This window comes from Podarcis raffonei, chromosome 1 (genome assembly GCF_027172205.1).
Source record: "Podarcis raffonei isolate rPodRaf1 chromosome 1, rPodRaf1.pri, whole genome shotgun sequence".
NCBI lineage: Eukaryota > Metazoa > Chordata > Lepidosauria > Squamata > Lacertidae > Podarcis > Podarcis raffonei.
In genome coordinates, this window is record NC_070602.1 from 123,560,335 (window position 1) to 123,577,373 (window position 17,039).

Sequence of the window (17,039 nt, forward strand, 5' to 3'; positions counted from 1 at the left end):
ATGCCACTCATCTGACTGGGTTGCCCCAGCCACTCTGGGTGGCCCCCAACAAAATATTAAAAACACAGTAAAACATCAATCATTAAAAATGTCCCTGCCTTCAGATGTCTTCTAAAAGTCAAATAGATATTGATCTGTATGACATCTGATGGGAGGGCATTACACAGGGCAGTCACTGCTACCGAGAAGGCCCTCTGCCTGGTTTCCTGTAACTTTACTTCTCACAGTGAGGGAACTGCCAGAAGGCCCTTAGAGCTTAGACCTCAGTGTCTAGGCTGGACGACAGAGGTGGAGATGCTCCTTCAGGTATACTGGGCCAAGGTCATTTAAGGCTTTAAAGGTCAATGCCAACACTGAATTGTGCTCAGAAATGTACTGGGAGCCAGTGTAGCTCCCTTAGGACTGGTGTTACATGGCCCTGATGGCTGCTCCCAGTCACCAGTCTAGCTGCCGCATTCTGGATTACTCATTGTGATCACAGCTAGCATAATGGCCCGATAAAGTGTGAAATGAGGCTCACTGGACAAATCCTTTTGTCTCTGCTCGAATGGCTCAGTGAGTTGTTACTAGGATAAAAGGGGATAACGCCATACAGTGCTACCTCGGGTTAAGAACTTAATTCGTTCTGGAGGTCCGTTCTTAACCTGAAACTGTTCTTAACCTGAGGTACCAATTTAGCTAATGGGGCCTCTCGCTGCCGCCATGCCACCGTTGTGTGATTTCTGTTCTCATCCTGAAGCAAAGTCCTTAACCCGAGGTACTACTTCTGGGTTAGCAGAGTCTGTAACCTGAAGTGTCTGTAACCTGAAGCATCTGTAACCCGAGGTACCACTGTACAGTGGAACCTCGGGTTTGAGGTAATCCATTCCGGAAGTCCGTTTGACGTCTGAAATGTTCGAAAACTGAGGATCAAAGGGCTTCTGGGTTTTCAGCGTTCGGGTTCTGAAACGTACAGCAGCCGAGATGCTCAAAAACTGAGGTTTAACTGTCACTTCCAAGTCGCCTTAAAGGTAGCCCCACGTTATCCTCCATGAATTGTCCATGAATCTTCTTTTAAAGCCCTCCAGGTTAGTGGACAGCACTACCTCTTGCGGGAGCCAATTCTGCTCTGCGCTGTGTGGCAAAATACTTTCATTTGTACGCCCTGAATCTTCTAGTATTCAGCTTCCCTCAGTGGCCTGAGTTCCCGTATTATGTTGCAGCAACATAGCTCTCTTTCAAAAGAAAGATGAATACCATAGCAAGACACAACATGAATAAATATATGATAACAGTCTAATGTCACGATGCATAATTTTACATTAATCTAAATGCTCATCTGCTAGTATTTCAGGGGCAAACAACATTCATTCGACAATACAGAAATGCACCTCCCCCCCAAAAAAAAAACTTTTTAGGAAATATTATTACCTCTCTTTTTTTAATCTCTATCTTTGCAAGCCGTAGATTCTCTAGGCTGCTGGTTCATCTCTACTTGCCATTATGTCTTTGTTGTTGTTTAGTCGTTTAGTCGTGTCTGACTCTTCGTGACCCCCTGGACCAGAGCATGCCAGGCACTCCTGTCTTCCACTGCCTCCCACAGTTTGGTCAAACTCATGTTAGTAGCTTTGAGAACACTGTCCAACCATCTCATCCTCTGTTGTCCCCTTCTCCTTGTGCCCTCAATCTTTCCCAACATCAGGGTTTTTTCCAGGGAGTCTTCTCTTTTCATGAGGTGGCCAAAGTATTGGAGCCTCTGCTTCAGGATCTGTCCTTCCAGTGAGCACTCAGGACTGATTTCCTTAAGAATGGATAGGTTTGATCTTCTTGCAGTCCATGGGACTCTCAAAAGTCTCCCCCAGCACCATAATTCAAAAGCATCAATTCTTCAGCGATCAGCCATTATGTCTTATGGAGTGCCTAACACAGTAATGGTGTGATTAGCAATCATGGACTTTTAACAATCGAGGAGGGGGCAACTGTCACCAGCCCCACATGATGTAAGAAGGGAGGCTTAACACTTCTATTCCCTGCTGCAATCTCAGTTGTTGTTGTTGTTTTAAAGAATCACTTGTATGACATGGGGGAATGAGTGTCTTTGTTTGAAACAGGGAGCTGTCATCAAGTCCAGAGGATGCTTGCAACTTGCTCTTTTACTAATTTACTCGGAAGTAAACCCCACTGAGTGAGAACAGAATTGCATCCTGGTTCCAGGCAAGTTTACCTGGAACAAAAGGACGCAGGTGGTGCTGTGATCTAAACCACTGTGCCAGCTCCTGCCAACCTAGCAGTTTGAAAGCAGACCAGTACAAATAGATAAATAGGTACTGCTGCGGCAGGAAAGTGGCCTTAAAGTGAGATGAGTGCTGCAACCTTTGACTGGACTTAACTGTCCAGGGGTCCTTTACCTTTTTTATCTTACCTGGGAACAAAGCTCCACTGATTTCAGTGGCATTTACTTCCAAGTACATGAGGTTAGAATAGCAGTGATCATGTGCTCTCTCTCTCTCTCTCTCTCTCTCTCTCTCTCTCTCTCTCTTTCGCTTTCTCTCTCCACCAGTGAATCGATTAGTTTAAGCCACTCCACAAAAACCACCCTGTCCATCTTCATGTCCGTACCCGTATTTAAAATTTAAATTTAAAAAGACTAGCAGGATGATGGGACTTGCTTTGATGTGTTATAATCACAAGCGTTGCTTTTAACAGTATGTTAATTCTCACTTTAAGACAAAAAAAACACTTGCATCTATGACAAAAAAAAAGTGCATTTACAATGCAGGGAGGGGGGAAGATAGCAAGGCAGTTAACGGCATGTCTGATGTAGGATGAGAGGAGAGACAGCCTTTAATCATTTGTTTTCAAAGAAGCTTTAGAGATCTTTTGAAGATGAGTTTTTCCTGAGCTTTATCCGAACAAAATAAGAGACTGGGAGATTTCCCGTTCACTTTTCATCCAGGGCCCTGATCTCTGGGTTAAACTAGGCATGCAATTACAGGTAGACTTGAATGCACAGATTCCCTTTGCTTGACTGAGGGTAGTCTGTAGAGGCAGGATACAGATACACATCAGCATGGCAAACCCGCACTGTGACATTCGGCACATCTGTGGCATACATTGGAAGCCCATTTAATGGAACCTGTCCACTCCAGTTTACTTCTCACAGAACTACACTTCCCAGCAGCCTTAGCAAAGTACGGTCCCCAGGATTCTTTGGCAAAGGCATGTACTTTAAATGTGTGTTAAATGCGCTCTGAAGCTATGGTGCGGATGTGACGGAAAAGCCTGGCCTTCCAAATGCTATGCAGTAGCCAAATTTTTGTAAACAGTATGCCGACCAAAAAATGTGCACAAATATTATATTTGGGGAAATTTCGTGCAAAAGAAATGTGCATATTAGCATAAATAGTGCACAAAACTGCATTATATTAGGGGAAAATGCTTGCAAAAAATGGCTATATAAAGAGAAATGCAGGCAAAAAGAGAGTATTTCGGTCCTGTTTCAAAATATGGTAACAGTGGGAACTTTGGCCCTCCAAACACTGCTGAACTACACAACTCCCAACATCCCTGGCCATGGGAGATGTGTTTCAACAACATCTAGAAGGCCAAAGATTCCCCACCCATGATGTAAGACAATATGGTCACAACTCTGCAATTAGATGGCCCTTGAATGGTGGCTTCTTCAAGCTCAACTTTCAGCTCTGGGATTGTGGTGTGTTGTTGTCTCGGCAAGGTGTGTTTAGTTGAGTCATGCATTCAGAGCTGTGACATAGCCAGAGAGCTCTTGGAAAGAACAGTCACTTCAAAGTTTAAAGTGTGTTGGCACAGAGAGATACAGTGGCGTAGCGTGGGTTGACAGCTCCCGGGACCACACAGAAGGTGGGGTGCGGCGGAGATAAAAGGACAAAGTACGCATGTGCAGGGATGTGTTTAGCATATGCGGTGCCGGGGTGCAAAAATCCACCCAGCGCCCCCAAATTTGGGGGGCAGGTCAATGTTGTTGAGCTTCTTTTAGGGGGGCAAGTCAAAGCTGTTGAGCTTTTAAGGAGGGGAACAGCGAAAACCGCTAACATGAAAAAATACAAAGCGGCAGCGATAACTCCGTCTTTCCGTTTTGCATTTCATTTTGTGAAAATGAAAGACACCACTGGGAGCACCGCCAGATACATTGATTCTGCACATAGCTGTCAACCATCCCTTATTTGGCGGGAAAGTCCCTTATCCCAGCACTGTGTCCCGCTGCTGTCCCTTATTGATGATGTCCCTTAAATTTCCCGGGTTTCAAAGGAAGCAGCTCCTCTCCCTCCCTCCCTGCCAGCCAGGGAGGAGGGAGGCTCCAACTGTGTTGCTTGGCTGCTTTGCTCACCCAATAAGGAGTCTAAGAACGACTGGGGGGTGGAGCTTGCATGCCTTGTGCCGATCAAATCGGCCGCGTTGCCTGGGGACTCGCCTTTGCTCAGCGCTTCCCAGCGGAGAGGTGACGGTGGTTTTCCTTGCTGCATCCCCTTTGCTGGGTTGCTGCACTGTGGGAACCACTGCTTGAGGCTTCGTTTGGCTGCTGGCTGGGCTTTCTGCCTTTGGCTTGGAGGGGCTCCGAATGTGAACATACCTGTGCTTGGAAAATCCCTTATTTTGGCTGCTGTTCCCTTATTTTTGAGGCTGCTGGTCCCTTATTTTCAAATCTGTAAGTTGACAGCTATGATTCTGCAGCTCTGAAATGACCCATCGACCGCAATCACCCGGGGGACCACGGTTAAGAGCTTAGGCAACTTCAGTGACGGGCACTCCCCAGAATTCAGCACCTGGGTGACCACATTCCTTGCACCCCTGGGTAAAGACAGCCCTGCCCATGTGCATTCAACTGCCTAACAGTGTCTGCATCACCCAGGAAAGCACTGTTGCAGAGATAAGAAAAGAAGAGTCATTCCGTTGCCTAGAGAGGTCACTTTGTTGTTACATGGAAAAGCCATTTTCAACCGAGCCCAGCGACAGAAGCACACAACTGTATTGAGGCAGCACTGGGTGTTGAAATTTTGCGCTCCCAAACAATTTTGCACCTGGGACAACCACCCCTGTGCCCCCCTCACGCTATGCCACTGGAGATACAAACACACACACACATATGTGAGTTTTGCAGTACATTGGTACCTCGGGTTACATACGCTTCAGGTTACAGACTCCGCTAACCCAGAAATATAACCTCAGGTTAAGAACTTTGCTTCAGGAAGAGAACAGAAATCGTGTAGCGGCAGCGCAGCAGCAGCAGGAGGCCCCATTAGCTATAGTGGTGCTTCAGGTTAAGAACAGTTTCAGGTTAAGTACAGACCTCTGGAACAAATTAAGTACTTAACCCGAGGTACCACTGTATTTTTGAAAGGGAACTACTAATGGAAATGCGTGGCAGTCTTGTACAGCCAAGAGGACATGCTAAAAAGCCTGCTCCCGTGTGATTTTGTGGTGCTAAGGAGATGGCATGAAGCAGGGCATATAAATAAAAAGTAAGCCCTGTGAAACCCACTTTTGGAAGCCTGTGCTTGGATGATCAGAATCTGGATGAAGCCTCGGAGCTGACCTTTGCTTGCTATTATTTCTCTCCCAGTGCAGCTTATGGGTGACCTTTCCTGGTGGTAGGTGAAGTCATTAAGTGCTTATGCAAATGAGAGAAGCAGTAGAAGAAGGGAGAGGAGCGAAGATGGCATTTCCCAAGGCCAATTTATTATTATTATTTTTAAATCAAATCAAACCCAACAAATGCAGAAGTCACTGGATTCCTCTATGGCTGATTTACCCCGGTCAGGCATCTTTAGCTTTTTATCACCCAGACACAAAACAGGGTGTGTGGGTGTGGGTTTGTAAAATGATCACAAATGTGCCTTAAAATGGCTTTAAAAACGACTTGCCTGCGCATCTGATCAGTCATTAAAAAAGGTAATGGTTCTGTATCAATCTCTGGCTTGAAAAGGCAAATGAGCGTGGGAGAACGCTGGCCCATAGTGGGGAGGGTTTTGGGTGGGCTGAATTTCACGGCAATGGTTGGAAGAGCTCTGCAGAGATTAAGAGAGGCAGGAATAAAATGTGACCTGAATTAGAGGCTAACAGATAGTGCTTTCTGCATGTTTTACATTTTTAAGTAATAATAAAAAGAGACCTTTGTGTATATTAGCCTCTAAAAATGATTAAGCGTTCACAGGGCACCGACTCTGGCAGCCTCAAAATATGCAAGATGGAGGCTCTACAAGCCCGCTGTAAGGAATCAAATGTGTGTGGGATTTTTTTGTTTTTATGTGTTTGCAAGCTTTATTTGCGCCATTACCTACTTGCTTCTTCAACCCGGATGAAATGAGTTGTTAGGCCAGAAGGAATTCCATTGACTTAATTGCGCCATATGCAGGCTGGACTGATACATTACGCTATGAAAGATATGAGGTTTTATGTGCCCTTGTATTTTGCTGAGCATCAAAGGCCCTTTAGAGCAGACTATCTTTTGGAAATAGAATTCTAATGAGCAAGAAAACAGAATGGCCCCGATCCAGCTCAGAGTCAAGAGGCACTTAAGCCCATTGATTTCAAGTGCACTTCACTCAATACTACATCCTTGCTAAAATTTATTTCTTTGGTTGTTTATATTTTAATTCCCAACATGTAAAATGCTACCAGATTTTACGAAACAGCAGATAACATAAAACCACAATGCAAAATATTAAAACGAATCAATAGATTATGGTCCTAATCCACTGGGAATTTCTCCTATGCAAACCACATTAAAATAAATAACAATTTTATTCACAACAAACAGCGATAAAAACGTTCCAGGAGAAACTCCTGTGGACTCACAATGCCCTTTGGAATGAAAATGTTTTATGCCTTTACAAAAATTGCTTAGGTAAAAGATAGATAGAAAGATAGATAATACTTTATTCGGCTATAAGCCCACAAGGTAAGACCAATCAATAAATAAAATAACATTTTACATTCTAAAATATCAACTAAAATATTTCAACGCATAATCTCCTTCACATTACATACAATCTCTAGATGTACCATATTGTGGCCTTGAATATAAAGATGGTGGATAGAGTTTACTAGATTTTTAATAGTCATGCAGCATTCCTTGAAGTCTTTTATATGAAAGAACTGAATTCAGGAATCTGGCAACCTGTAATGTTCTATAAGAGTCAATGTCCTGGAGTAGATAGGCTAGATGTAATTCAGGTGGTTTAGCCACAGTTTCCAAAATGATTGAACTCAGAATCCTTGATCGGGGAACAATATATAAAGGACAATTAAACAAGATATGATAAAGGGATTCTATTGATTTGTTGTCACAAGCGCATAAAACAGAGGTTTTACCGTTAGAAAATCTATTGCTCAGCACATTTGAGGGGAACACATTAAATCTGGCTCTAACAAATGCGAATCTATGCGACGCAACCGATAGGGTAGAGAGATATCGAGGTATCTGGGACATAAATGTAATGCCCTGGTTTATCGAGGAACATGTACCTCCACCTGTAGTAAGATTTTGTTGCAAATCAACCTCCTCCAATCTTTGTTTGATGACCTTTTTAGCTTAGGTAAAAGTAAGCTCCCATCAAGAGACAGAGAGAGGGGGGGGGGTATTCCACAGCGCCCAATGTCCTTTCTTTTCTCCCTTCCCTTCAGTTCTCATCATAGTTCCGTCCGTGTGTTTCAAAACACAAAACTGCTGAGTTAAAAGAGGCTTAGCAAACTATAACTCAGGAGCATCTTTTTGCAAACTGCAGACATGTTGTTGCCCTGCAGTTGCGCAACTGAGACGTCCCAACACAAAAAGCCATTTGTGCGTAAACACCTTGCAGTGACAAATGCCTGTCAGCAATATTTTATCCACAGAACAATTATCATGTAAGAAAACCCAGAGAAACTTATCTCTCTGGTGAAGTACTGAAGTTAAGCTACAGGTGGCAGTAGCCACAAATGGGTGGATCAGCCATTCTAAAAGTCTGGATACCAGTGGAAGGAGACAGAACTAGACATAGTATTCATTGCATTTAAATGCATTTTTCCTTCAAGCAAGTTTGACCAAGCCTGTATGTATGTAATCCATATATACACATACATATAGAGAGTTTTGCACCAAGCTATACAAATTCCCCTTTTCTTTTCTTTTCTTTTCTTTTCTTTCCTCTTTTTGGAGGGGGGGTGAATTCTGTGATGCATACAAATTATTCAAATTAATCATTTTTCTTACTTATATTTTATACATATAAATCAGCACATGCAAATGTTATGCAAATCTATGCCCCCTTTGGGCTGGTTTTTTGGCTATGTATAAATGGCCACGATAATCTGGGAGTGATAACATTGATTGATTGATTGATTGATTTAGGGAAGCTTTTAATGATTAATAGATTATTGTATTTTAATATTTTGTTGGAAGCCGCCCAGAGTGGTTGGCGAAACCCAGACAGATGGGTGGGGTATAAATTATTATTATTATTATTATTATTATTATTATTATTATTATTATTATTATTACTCTGCCTTTCAGGGTACAAATCCAGGCAAGGCAATTTGCAAGTAACATCAATGCACATTTTAAACACACACACACACACACACACACACACACACACTACGGCAATATCAACTAATACCATCACATTCAACTCCTTCCTACAGGGCACCTGGTGATAGAAGGTATTGTCAGATTTGCAGGCAAAGGCACAGTCTATCCAGAGGCAACTGTGATGACTTTTTCATCTACCTGTCTTGCTCTCCTTTTTCCTATTCCTCAAGGCAGTTGGTGGTACATTGCCCAGGAGTGAGGCGAGAGGAAGATCCCAGCTGAAGTAAGTTGTGATGCCTTCTTTGGGAGAGATTCTTGAGACGCTCTCCAAAAGCTGGATTCTGCATCCATATCCAGATTCTGCATTGTTCATCCTGTACTCCTACAGAATCTCTGGAGCCAAAGGAGCCAACTCCTACAGGCTGCGATTTATTCAACCCTCCCCCTGAAGTATTTGAAGGGGCCGCCCCCAAAAGGTTAATGGGCATTGCCATTCAAATAGTGAGCATGCATCACATCTTGTGATCGATTATACAAGGCTGGGCTTACCTACCCACCCATATTTTATTCCAGTTGGTACCCCTGTCTGATATTATTATTGCCATTGCTACTGTTTTATTTATTTATTTATTTATTTATTTATTTAATAAATAAATATACCGGCCTATACGCCGGGGGTCCCAGGGTAGTTCACAGAATAAAATCAAGATATAAAACCACAAAATACATAATAAAAATAAAAACAATAACCCAATATCGCCCCCCTCAAAAAAAACACCACATTTTAAAAGGGCATAGGATGTAAATCAGATCAGCCAAAGGCCTGGTTAAAAAGGAACGTTTTTGCCTGGCACCTAAATGTGTATAATGAAGGCGCCAGGCGAACTTCCCTGGGGAGAGCATTTCACAGGCAGGGAGCCACTGCAGAGAAGGCCCCGTTCTCATATTGCCACCCTCTGGACCTCTCAAGGAGGGCCTCAGAAGATGATCTCAGGGTCCAGGTAGGTTTATACGAATACCCTTGAGGTATTGTGGTCCTGAGCAGTTTAAGACTTTATAGGTCAAAACCAGCACTTTGCATTGGGCCCGGAAATTAATTGTTACCATTCCATACCTACTTAATATATAAAAATAACTCTGTGTGGTGTACAGAAACTGGCTGACAGGCAGTTTTCCAGATATATCTTAATCAGACATTTGCCAATCTCTGTACTTCAGGGACACGGGGTGGTGAATTCTAGTGTGTATTCTCTAGCATGCTGCAAAAACATGTAAAAACAAAAAAAAACACCCCAGTAATGTTTTTTTTAAAAAAATTATTTAAACATTTTTTCAATACAATCAACTGCAAAAGACACATACAACAAAAACCATAATAACACAATTTGACAATTCAGATTTGAATACATTGATATACCTATGACTACACCTTTTTAACAATATTTTCCCACCTCTCTCTCCTCCCCGTACTTCCCATCACTATCTGCATTATCGCTTAAATATTCCTTCCAGATTTCTTCATATTTATCCATTCTTAATTTGCATCAACATGCAATTCGTTCATATATAGCTAATCTGTCCATATTATCAATCCATGTGCTCAATGGAATCTTTTTGCGGCTCTTCCAATTCATCAAAACAAGTTTTTTTGCTTCTAATATATCATGGTATATCCATTTATTTTTATTTTTACCCCTTGTAATCTCCCACGTTTCCGGAATATAATTTAGAGTTAAATTCAATTCCCCTAAATAACAATTTCTTTTTATTACTCTTGCTATAAATATCCTCACCTCACACCAAAATGATCTTATCATCGGGCAGTTAATCATCATATGTACTAAAATCGTATTTTTACTCCCACAAATCGTATTTTTTACTCCCACATCTCCAGCACATCTCCTGCACTTGTTATTTTCTTCTGGTATAGTTTTGCTGGAGTCCAGTGGACTCTGAATATTATTTTCTGTTCAATAAGTTTTAGTCTGAGATCCATAGAGGCTATTTCTGTTGATTTTATACTTGACTCCCATATATCATTTGTTATCTGTACCCTTAACTCTTCATTCCATTCTTGTCTATCATATTCTAAATCATATTTCTGCCTGTTGAGTAGGGTTTTATATAGTGCAGGTGTAGAGAAAAACACCCCAGTAATGTGAAAAACAACATCTGAAGTCATTCTTGGGCCAAAAGACATGACATGAAAGGTATAAGTGAAATGAACAATCTGACAGCAGATTGATGAATTGGGTTTGGAGTTAGGGATGCCTTTACTTTTCTGGGTTTGGCCACATAACCTTTCAGATTTGGGGATCTAACAGAGGAAGGTCAGCCACACTGTCTTCTTTGTCGATTCCTTCATTTAGTTTATTAAATGCTACTCACGGTGCTTGGAGGTCTGTGCCATGTGGTGCTATCAAATAAAGGCGGCAATTATTACAGTTATCATTACTAATAGCCATTTTCATAGCCATACACCCAGTCTCCAGATGGCTTTCCCTTTTTCCATCCTCTGCCATGCCAACCCTGAACTATCCTGGGGGGAAGAAATGTCCACATTATTTTGGCTGTTGCTTTACCTCATACGCAGGCAGGGAAATCATTTTCTATCGAGCGTGAAAAAGAAAGGAAAAAGGAAATCTCACTGTTCAATTAAAACGAATCAAGTCTTTCACCGAAGGACAACAAAGCTTTAATTAAGCAGATGGTAATGAATCATTGTCTGTAACTGTGCGATTCGTAAAGTATTACATCTTTGAACTTCTCTGTAGCAAATTAGAAGAGTGAAGACATTGTGCAAAATTGTGCTAATGCTATATTAAGGGAGTTAACCTGGCAAAAAGGCCCTGGCATTGTACTCAGCTAGGTTCTGTTTAAATCAGGGGTCAGCAAACTTTTTCAGCAGGGGGCCAGTCCACTGTCCCTCAGACCTTGTGGGGGACTATATTTTGAAGGGGAAAAAATGAACAAATTCCTATGCCCCACAAATAACCCAGAGATGCATTTTAAATAAAAGAACGCATTCTACTCGTGTAAAAACATGCTGATTCCCGGACCGTCTGCGGGCCGATTTAGAAGGCGATTGGGCTGGATCCGGCCTCCGGGCCTTAGTTTGCCTACTCATGGTTTAAATTAACAGGACTCAGGGTTGCGGAGTAGACCCATTGAGATTAATGGAAGTGACTGATTTGGATTCATTGATTTCAGCAGGTCTTCCCTGTTTGAGTAAAACTTAGTTGGACACAACCCTTCGCTTACAAACCTGCATCGCTTTACCTAGAAGTGGGTACTACAGTGGTACCTCGGGTTACAGACGCTTCAGGTTACAGACTCCGCTAACCAGAAGTAGTACCTTGGGTTAAGAACTTTGCTTCAGGATGAGAACAGAAATCTTGCTCTGGCGGCACGGCAGCAGCAGGAGGCCCAATTAGCTAAAGTGGTACCTCAAGTTAAGAATGGTTTCAGGTTAAGAATGGACCTCCGGAACGGATTAAGTTCTTAACCTGAGGTACCACTGTATAAGCATTCAAGGATATCAGCAATCTATTGAGTAATAGCTCAGTTGGTTAGAGCACAGTGCTGATAATGTCAAGGGATAGCTGCAGAGACCTTTATGAACTTGGGAAACCATAGAGCGCTAGCAATCGAAATCCCCAAAGGACTTATGACCCCACCACCACCCAAAAAAATCAGTTGCATTCTGCTATTTTGCATTCATTCAATATCCAGTTTATAATCATACTAATTATGTGGGAACAGATCTGATGTTATGGTAACGGCTGCTCAATTTCTGATGGAATTCCAAAGTAATTCACCTTCATTGCACTATTAAAAATTGTCATGAGACGGACCCTTTCATTATCCCGACCATCACAAAATAGTCTTGCTTTCTCCTTTTTAAAAAAGGAATCAATTCTCACTGTTTATTTTGCTTTGATGTTTATGAGGGTTTTAAAGCATAATGTCCCTGCTTAAAATTCTCCTTATGCTGCATTAACACTGTCGACTTTGACAGCATCAAAACACACAAATAAACGAAGGGCTTTAGTGCTGATTCTCCATTTTGTTACTGCCATTACAGCACCGAGTGAAGGGAAGAGGTTACTTCAGCCTTACATGTACATCATTACAGTTATTGAACAGATGTTTATAAAAGGGAAAAGGTAGAGGACCTCTGGACAGTTAAGTCTAGTCAAAGGTGACTATGAGGTTGTGGTGCTCATCTCACTTTCAGGCTGAGGGAGCCAGCCTTTGTCCACAGACAGCTTTCCAGGTCACGTGGACAGCAGAAGTAAGCCAATTGTGAGCAGATGACACAGGAACAAGTGCGTATGAAATGCCATCTGGGTCGTAAGTTTAACGGTTATACTAGATTCCCTCCACGCAAGCATAGGAACGGGATGGTGTTGCCAAATTTGGAATTTTGTGAGCTTAAGATTCAGCCAAGCAATGAAGATACCCTGCTGTGTTTTTAAATTAAAATATGGGTCACGTCTGCACCAAACATTTAAAGCATTATTATACCACCATAACACCCATGGCTTACCCTAAAGAATTCTGGGAGCTGTAGTTTCTTAAGGGTACTCAGAGCTGTTAGGAGACCCTCATGGAGCTACGGATTCTTTAACAGCCCATCTCTCACCCCAGGAAATTCTGGGAATTGTAGTTCTGCGAAAGGAATAGGGTATTCTCATAACTTTCAGCACTCTTAAGAGGCAACAGCTCCTGATACAGATGTAGCCACCCTTGGAATGTTGTGTCTGCTTCCGGTGGTTTCACTTCCCAAAGGTGGCAGTGATGCATTTTGCAGAACTTGTATGCGGTGTTTACTTCTTACATTCAATGAGAGCACTACCTCTGCGCCTACCTGGGCCTGTGTACACAAATGTTGAAGTAAGGGTAGTGAAAGTGCAGCTAGGAAGCTCAAATTATATATACGACTGGCACCCTTCTTTGGAAATTAAACCAATATCCAGACTTTAACATTCAGAAAGCATACTTACAGAAAATGAATGAATTAAAACATAATATTCACAGTCACATGCTTCTCCAAGCACGGGCTTACAATCTCTTCTTCTGTCTTCCAAGCAACTGTACAGTGGTGCCCCGCAAGACGAATGCCTCACAAGACGAAAAACCCGCTAGACGAAAGGGTTTTCCGTTTTTCGATGCGCTTCGCAAGACGAATTTCCCTATGGGCTTGCTTCGCAAGACGAAAACATCTTGCGAATCTTGCGATTTTTTTCGCCCCCCCCCTTTTCTAAGCCGCTAAGCCGCTAATAGCCTTTAAGCCACTAAGCCTTTAATAGCCGCTAAGCCGCTAAGCCGCTAATAGCGCTAATCTGCTACGCCGCTAATAGGGTTGCTTCGCAAGACGAAAAAACCGCTAGACGAAGAGACTTGCGGAACGGATTATTTTCGTCTTGCGAGGCACCACTGTACTTCCCTCTCTTTCCAGAGCTCAGCCTTCTGTATGTCAGACCACGACTTGCAGCTCCTGTGAGAGATTTCCACTTTCATCTTCTCCTGCAACTTTCTCTCTTTCTCTCAAGCACAGAAGAAGCACACCAATACTCTATTCAACTTAGCAATGTTCACAGTGGATTCTAGAACACAGTCCTCTTGCTTCACATAAAATGGAGTCTCTCCTTCACTAGATACCTCCCATGTGACCAATGTTAGCCAATTACATGAGAACTACTAGAGAATGAGCTAGAATTCAGTTGCCAACCAATCAAATTTAAACCCAAAGTAATGCATCCAAGCATTTGCAATTCCAGTGAATTAAAATACTACACTTAACAACAAATGGTTGAGTTGTCCCTAATATGTAACATTCAGTCAGTCTACAATCTGTACACACATTAGCTGAGCTGCACAAATTAACAAGTGCATACCCTTTCACGTGTTCAGTGTAACGTGTGAACAAGCCTTGTAATTAAGCCTATTTTTCAGTTGCGAGTGCGATAAAGGGGTCATCTGGGGTGTGGGGACTGTGTTTCACTCAGATCTGAGAAAGCAAAGGAAATACTTCTCCCCCTTGATTTGTAATAATGGTTTACACATCTCTTCCAACTTCAGTTGTCTGGATTACCCCTCTCTGCAGAGGAATTTTCTGTTTCAAATGAATGGGAAAGCTATGCGTGTAGAAGTTGAAGGGACCTGGCAGTTCTCGCTAGCCTGTCATCTCTTTAAGGATTCCTATTAAGTCATAAACATGGCAGAGATTAAAGAGTTTATTAATGTTATTAGAGGCTTGAGATGAAATGCCATGCCTGAAGGGTCTCTCACTCTCTCACTCTCTTTCTTTAATGAAAACATTTTCATCACCTTCAGAATCTATAATACTGAATTGCAGAAGTCGCGGGATTATTTTATTTTAATTAGAGGAGGCATCTGAAAAGGATGGAAGTCGCATCTTCTCTCATTGTAACTCCTCACCACTTGGAAAGTAAACATCCTTTGCTGCTTGCTTTAAAGGCCATTCCCCATGCCTTGACTGTTATTGGTTGTGCCATGGAGGAAATTACATTGAGGTCCAGCTCCAAGCACCTTCTGGCAGCTTCCTCTCTGCAAGAAGTGAAGTTACAGGGAACCAGGGCCTTCTCGGTAGTGGCACCTGCCCTGTGGAACACCCTCCATCAGATGTCAAACTCTTTGACTTTTAGAAGACATCTGCAGGGAGTCCTGTTCAGGGAAGTTTTTAATGGCCGATTGTGTTTTTAATATTTTGCTGGGAGCTGCTCAGAGTGGTTGGGGTAACTCAGTCAGATGGGTGGCATATAAATAATAAAATTATTAGTAGTAGCTGAACTGGGTTCCACATAGTCACAAAAACAAAAAAAAAAGAGCTGCAAAAACAAAAATGCAAAATAAATAGCAAAAACAGACAGACCTCAGCGTAACACTCAAATCGTCAGCGTGACACTCAAATCGTCAGCATGACACTCAAAACGGAAGTGTGGCACTCAAAACAGAAGTGTAATACTCAAAACGGAGGACATTTGGCTTTCGAAAAAATGTTTGCAAACCGGAACACTTACTTCCTGGTTTGCAGTGTTTGGGTTCCAAGTTGTTTGCGTACCAAGGCGTTTGAGAACCAGGGCATTTGTGAGATTGTATGTGAGATTGGAAAAGAGAGGGTAGAAACACACACCACTTTTCCCACTCTCCATGCTTCGTCTCAGAAGTCTACAACATTTTACTTCACCCGAGGAGACAAAATACCTTCAGCAGGCCGTAAATGAATCACATCAACACAGAGATCACATTGAACCAGCAGGAACAGTGCATTTTTTAAAAACAGAAGCCACTTTAAGCATGTTCCCTTTTATTTTTGGACCTCCTAATAATTGTATTTGCATTGCAAATAGCTGCAAAATGTTCTTTGGTGGTGGGTAGTGGTGGAATGGAATCAAAAGTGGCACATTTCGGTTTGTCAATTTATTCAGAGGCGCTACCTCGGTCGCAAATATATTTTCGCTTCTGATACGAGTTCATTTGGAACATTGTCAAACGTTTCCTGATAGACAATGTCTGAGTGATGCTGCAGAGAAGCCTTTAAAAGTTTATTGACCTTAAATAATTTAAATCCATGCATTTGCAAATTAATCTCGAGCAAAAAGTGAAGATTACACTTCATAAATGTACCTTTAAGAGCTTAGTACAGGACAGAACAATCCCCCCCTTTGTTACCTAGCAACAGCCATAGCATCACTTAGAGTGAGTTTAGTCTAAACAGAAACGTATTATTGGCGATGAATACATTCACTTGGTGACCTCCAACTCTGCCGCTGCTTTTAATTAACAGCTTCGTACTTCACTCCATTTTTTGAGGGTCCTGTTTTAAGGGGTTGCAGTTGTTGTTTTAAAAAGCCTGTCACTAAACTCATGTTGAATTCCCACGAGCCACTGAGGGAACAGTGCTCCTGTATGCGGAAGATGGCAGCTCCAGTAAAACACACACACACAACTGTGATTATCGTAACGGCGTGCAGAAAAACGGGATCCCTATTGCTGCTGCCTCAGCGATTTACTCTGAGGGCTTTTAAAAATAACACACACACACACATGCATACGTACTTCACAGTGATAAACTTTAGGAAGGGAGAGAAATGAATATTACATCAGGAGTAGCCTCAGGCTTCCTTGAGGATGTTCTCTTCTTTTGGAAGCCTGAGGTAGGCCCCGTAGCCAAAAAAATGTCATCTTTCATCTAATTCCCTATTACTAGACTGTGTGGGAACAAATAGCCTTTCTAGTTCCGCATGCCGTCCTGTGTCTGTACGTCAGCATTACTGTATCGTGCCCCCCCCCCCCCACTTTTCGATTGCCAAGAAGATATTTGGAGCTACACTCCTGTCTGCCCATTGCCTGGTTGTCACCACCCAAGTGCTCCCTGCTTCTATCAAAATGGCAGGCAAAGATTCTAACGAAACACATTAGCCCCTCATTTTGACAGGCAGTTCGGAGCGAAGGCCTGCGGACTCTGTGTCCATTACGCCGCATG